The sequence below is a fragment of the Pollicipes pollicipes genome, unplaced genomic scaffold (genome assembly GCF_011947565.3).
Source record: "Pollicipes pollicipes isolate AB1234 unplaced genomic scaffold, Ppol_2.1 Scaffold_6052;HRSCAF=7182_pilon_pilon_pilon, whole genome shotgun sequence".
NCBI classification, from domain to species: Eukaryota; Metazoa; Arthropoda; class Thecostraca; order Pollicipedomorpha; family Pollicipedidae; genus Pollicipes; species Pollicipes pollicipes.
Window position 1 is genome coordinate 18144980 of NW_023596805.1, and position 6527 is coordinate 18151506.

A 6527-nucleotide genomic window follows, 5' to 3' on the forward strand; every position below is an offset into this window, starting at 1 on the left:
CCGCCCTCTCCGTGTATCGCCATCTCGCGAGCACAACTCAAACCAGAAGGAGAGTGGACTGCAGGCAGCATAAATGGCATTGCTAATTTCGTTGCATCTAAGTGGCATGCCTAAAAGCTCATATCTGTAGTTTGTTTAGACTACACTCCACAAAGGCGAATTCACAAAGCCTCGATTCAAGATAAGCCGGTTTTCGTGATGACAAAATGGATACCAAAAGCCATACGAGAAGAGACATTCTGACCCCAAAATTCCAAATCCGTTGCCCGAGTCCGCTTTAGTCTGATTGTGGATCTTGCGTGAACTGCCGCTGGATAGTGAACTTTAAGATTATTTGGGCTTTCTGCTCGCTGATAACGAACGGTAAAAACGCTCACGAAACCCCTTCTAAATGAGCTTGAATTTTAGACTCGCTTCTTTTAACCCTGTGTCACAGACGAAGTTATATGAACCAGAAATATCCGATTTCCTGCTTTTCTCTACACCGACTTTGGATGCTAGAAATAAGAGAAGGTCGCGTATGAGATACCTTTACTGGATTGGTATCGGGTTGGAATGGGTAAAGGGTTTGGAATATTACGCAGATGGGTACGGGGAGAGACTCTTACGTAACGCCAGATGGATGCTCCAAGAAATATTCCACAATGATACTGTTCACACTTCGCGTAGTCATAAGTAAGTGATCAGTATGATCATCACCAGTGTGAATGGCATTTACTTTGTGGTTAGCGAGTGTAAATACAGTCATAATAAGTTGCATTTACACTGCTTTACAGCTATCAGTGCAAAACCGTAAGCTTAAGTAAAAACTTTTCTGAAGTAATTCCAAGATTTATAGCTCAAGTTCAGAAAACTGAAACAGGTGGATAAAGAGTGGGTACAACTGGTTAAGAATGTGTAGCGTGTTGTTATGGTGACAATCCCGCAGGTGAGCTTGGGATTGGGCACATTCAATCTTCCCCGTGAAGGCCTCTAGTGAAATACCCAACCCTTAATATACTATGAGGTACTAAATGGACGCGGACATCAAGCAACCACCGGACTAGGTAATGGAAATGCTCGACGTTTCTAGCTGTGCTCATGATTACGAGTTACTGCCGAATGGGACACACGCCTCTAAATGAGCGCGTCCTCGCCCTCCTTTACGAGCGCGCCCGACTGATTCGCGACAGTTCCTCACAAGCCGTGACAACACACGCGACCGCAGACACGGCCGGAAGCGACGGCGATTAACAAAATACACTGTACCGATGGTCTGATATCCCCCGCTTAACTAGGTCGGTGCAACCACGCGCGCCAGTACATTAGAACATTAAATTACAGTACAGATTGTATTACATTGCAGGACATTCGAATGCCACAATGAACAGCCACTGTTTTCATACAAACAAACCACAGCCCCTTTCTTTCCGATTGATGCAGACGACAGGCCATAACTATGAAGCGATTGCGCCATTCGGTCTGGTTGTAAATGCGGCGTCGACGGGTCACGAAGCACACCCTGGCGGAGTCAGAAACGTCCGGATTGCGGCGGGCATGATGTGATGTTTTCCTGCTGGTGTCATACGGAGGCATGATGAGACATGAGGCTGGTGTCATACGATGACATGATGAGGCATGAGGTGGTGTCATACGGAGGCATGATGAGGCATGAGGCTGGTGTCATACGGAGGCATGATGAGGCATGAGGCTGGTGTCATACGGTGCCATGATGAGACACGAGGTGGTGTCATACGGGGACATGATGAGGCATGAGGCTGGTGTCTTACGGAGGCATGATCAATACGCCAGGACGTTGCCTCGACTGTCGCATCAGCGGCGTAATACCTTATGGTTCGCTGCTTGTCGTGGAGATGATGTTTGCTGCCAGTGCGTCAGAAAGGTGCGCGGCCTAATCCCAGGTCATGCTACTGATTGCTCAGGTTCTTCCCATGACCCGATTCCGGGCGAGTGGAGTCCAGGATGGGACCCACGGTCTGAGGCCTTGACAGCTGGTGGATCGGAGCGATTACCCGAGATTCGTGGTGGCTGAGTCCTCTGCAAAATGAATGTCACCCATATGAACGCAAGAAATAGGAACTGTTGTGGGAGACTTCGCCATAGCATATAAACGGGATACGCCTCCTGCAAAGACAAGGTACATTGATGTATTTGCTGGCTAACTCTTCTGTTATCAGTTGATTAGGATTGTTTACGGCCATATAACAGCGTTTGGATCTCATTTGACATTTCATCTCCTGACAACGCAATGTCAGTGAGCTCAAAATTAAGTCCTCCGTACGTGGTTTGAAATGGAAATAAGCACAATGCATGCTCACGTCCTCACTATTGCTCGCGTTTTCTGGTTGTTTCCAATGGAATCGTCTTTAATTCAGAGATTGATTGGAAAAGATCTTTCACTTGAAGGGCACATGCCATCTGTGCCTGACACGCAGGAGGTGTGTCAGGCACAGACGTCACCACATCTCTCCTACAGTTACGTGCTTCACTTGCTTGTGTAGGTAAACACCCTGGTGCATGATAAGGTGCGGCCGTGCACAGATCGTCTCGTTAGAGTGCCAGCAACAGACCAAGCAACATTTCCCAAATGCTACAAATTCATTTTGATATCAGAAATGTGGTCGGCATTTCTTGCTATCCATTGCGGAGCTTCGTTTTCAAAAACGACCTCGAGAAAGTCATCATTTTGTGGTTACGACTAGCCTGTCCTGTTTGAGGTATGCCCTGGCTCTCGAGACCACAGCGTATCTCATTCCCGTAATTAGAGCTAAAATTACAGCCTAAGCGCCGTGAGCCGGCCCGACCGTCAAGCTTTCAAGACTGCGATCGATTTGGAACCGTTGATTTCAGCCTCGGATATCCACCTTCCAACAAGAAAAGATCGCAACTCTGGTAAAGTTATGCTGTGCTTATTTTGAAGCACTTCATTCGACATGATTGATTAGAGGTATTGCCCCCAGCGTTGGAGTGTCAATAAAATAAGACCATTGTCGCCCGGACAGCACTTGAGATGTCAAAAGTCCTTATTACGAACAGCTACACAGCACGGGCCATGGTCTGGCTCACAGAGCCGCAGCCGGAGCCTTGGTAAGGGGAGGGGGCACGGGATCGACAAGCGGTCCCCTGATAACGAAAGTCCCCTTCCCTCCCAAAAAAATGACCGGGTATTGCCTGCATGATTTTGAGGGGGCCAATGTTATTCCTTTTGTTTCAATGTTTCCGTCCTTAACTGCAGCAGAAGCCAGGAGGTACCAAAAGATGTGTCTTTTTGCATTCTGAGGTCCATAACCTTAAGAAAGCGGGAGTTAAATGAATGCGCGTCGTAAACCACCGGCACCTAAGACTTAACAATGGCTCAGTGAAATCTTTCTTAACCAACGGAAATCAGAAGCTTTTCCAGAACTTGTTCTAAGTACTACAGAAGTGTTCAGGACACTGAACGTGGATTAAAGGTTGGAATTGGGTAAAACATGTGCATTAACATCGCCAACCCGAGTTCGTCTGGGAATATGCAAACTTCAGTCAAAATATATTTTTGGGAAGACAAACCTAGCATAGTTTTGAACACGCGCGTTCGCGAACCTTAGAAACAAAAACGACCACGCCTGGCGTTGCAGTCTACACAGGCTGAGCGGGGTCGGCCTTACTGCTAACACTAGGTGACGGCCAGCCGACGGACGAGAACGGCGGCGCATTTCAAAGACGTACCTTTAAACGCAATAGGACATCAATCCGTGGGTGAAAAGAAAGTCTGGGCGTCAAATCCACCTCTGCGATTTCTAGACTGATAAAAGGAACGGAACATAGCACACCAAACTGGTGCCGGGATCCGGTGGTGTAATGAAAGAGTAGAGGCTGATTCTCTGTTTTTCGTGTTGCCGTAACTGTTAGTCTGTTCAGAGGATTACCACAATCATGTAGGTAAAATGCACGCCCCAGACTAATCTTTGGACGGTACTATCTACTTTTCAAGTACTTTTCGAAACATTGCTTAAGAGACATTCGGCAGCATTATTTTACGACGGTTGTTTTCGTGCGTCCACCGCCCGCCGCCTAGTGCTATATGCAGCGGCTAACACTGTTCAGTTTTACAGAAACTGCACCTCAGCCATCGCAGCTGTTGGTCCTTGGAACGCGAGTGTCCATATTTCAAACTTGTGTATGTTATTGGTTTCGCTAGTTGATTTTGCGAAAGGATGGACGTTCCCGGGCTATGGTTTGTTTTTCCTGATTTTTTTAACCTCAATTCAATCCACTCTTCTGAACACTTATGAGATGCCTCCCTTTTTTCCGGACAATAGACCACGTGGGTAGAACACTAGGCGGCACATTATTGTTCCTGATCAGGGGCTGAAGGGTTATTCCGTCCCAGCGCAGGTTGCCTCCTGGCGATACGGGACATACAGTATAGACTGGCCCACTCCATAACGTGGCAGGCTATCTTACCCGGTCATTCGGCCCCGAATCAGCGCAGGAGTCCTCACTGACGCAGCAACATCCCTTCTTCCCGCGGATGGGCCAATTACTGGCACAAAGACCCCAGTTCAGCCTAACGGGTCCTCGGCAGAAATGGTGTGGAGGGTCTTCCGCTTGGTTCTGAGACCTTGGCTCACACAGTGCCCTTCCACTGTCTCATTGTGGTCTCTCATCAGGAGTTCTGATATCTCGTTTCTGTCCCGGTACCTGCTCAGCAGGTGTTACCCTGGCAGGTTCGGGCCCCCTGGCCGACACAGGATCTCCCGTTAGACACTGTGGGTTCCTGGCCGACACAGGATCCCTCATTGTCGCAGAGACCACGGCCAAAGCCAATCGTGGGTCACAGTCTTGTCCCTGCTTGAAAAATGGACGGCCTCAGACATCATCAATAGGGGCTCAGACCGACATCGAGCCGAATATTCGTTGCTGGTGGTCTCTGGCCAAAATACACACCCAGGTGTCCTCAACCGTTGTAAGAGGTCCTGCAGACAGCCTTCCGGGTCACTCGGACCCTTCCTTATCCCAATCTGGTCCGTGATCGTCGGTCCCGAAGAGCCCTTCCGGCCTACTTTGGGCCTGTTATACTTGTGGGCCCCTAGCCGACACAGGGCGCAGATTGGCCATTGACACTGGTGTGACACTGGGGCGGGTGACATTGGCCCGACCAATGTACATGTTAGCAGCGGGTTTGTCCCTGCTGGGGACACGGGCCCGCGGTCCAGACCGGCACGGAGCCGACTGTTCAGTGCTGGTGGCGCCCGGCCGACATACAGGGACCGCTGACTGGTATTTGGGCGGCTGGTCTTGCGGGGTACGGCCCCTGAATGTGGCCTCCAGCCAACCCTTCGAACACTTCGGATCCTTCGGCTCCTAAATCGAGCATTTGGTCGTCGGTGCCGAGGGGCTCTTCGGGCTACCTGGGATCTCGGGGTGAGGGGGCACGTGCCCCCTGCTTCCACCTCCGCAGGCCCAGAGCCCAAAAATAGGATAGCCCAGCGCCGCAGCGGAACAAAAGCATTTTTGCTTTCTTGTTAAATTTTTGCATTTTTACGCAGCAAGAATGATCAATAACTTTAACAAGCGGGGGTGGGCGTGAGCGGCAGTCTACGGCGCATTTGAGCGCCAATGTGAGCCCGCCAGTTCTAGAGCATTGCGAACCACTGGAATCAGATATCGGCAGCCAGACCAGACAAAGACGTCAAAACAGTGCATAGTGTAGACGAAGTGGCGTCTTTAAATTACTAACCGGCCTCCGAAACCACTCGACCCATAAATGCGCCAGAACGCCATGCTGCAGCGGCCAATAGCGCGTGCTCAACACTGTTATTGAATACAACACGCTGCGCCCAAACCGGAGGAGGTCGTGACATGTCGACGTACTGAAGCGCTGATCACCGCAATCAATACCCACCCCAGATAGCTTCATGACACTCACTCAGCTCTCTGGGGCGCCAGCCCAGTATGTGAACCATTACACCATGAACCAACAATAATAAGCCACGGGTGACCAACAAATTCATTGCATTTTTGTCTAAATCTCTAGTCAATGGGGCCCAACGGTGCACTGATATGTTGTGCATATGGCGTTGTCTGCCTCTCGGCCTGGCAGGATGGACGAGCACCGCGGGGAATCGAACCCCGTACCTCTGGTTTCCCTGACGCGCAGTGGTTAATGCAGACGCGTTAACCACTACACTATCGGCACCCCTGTAGCTGGGTATGCGAATGTTTGAGTTGCGCTGTTTTTCAGTAACACCAGCTTTGTTGAGACAGAATTGCCTGGCCGCTCCGCAGTTTGGCGGTTATTGTTCACCAGATAGTGCGGGACATTTGGGTACCGATCCCGATGCGGGGTCCCAGGCGCGGAGAGTGAATCCAAATTATCCGCACTGCATGATGAACAGTACCATCAAACCCTAAAGCGGCTAAACTATTCGGGCTGATCAAAACTGAAGTAGGTTCATAGAGGACATCCTAACGCAAGCTTAAATCTTTCCAAATTCGCGGATTAAGTTAACTGAAACTTCTCGGCCTGACGACATCTAAAGGCA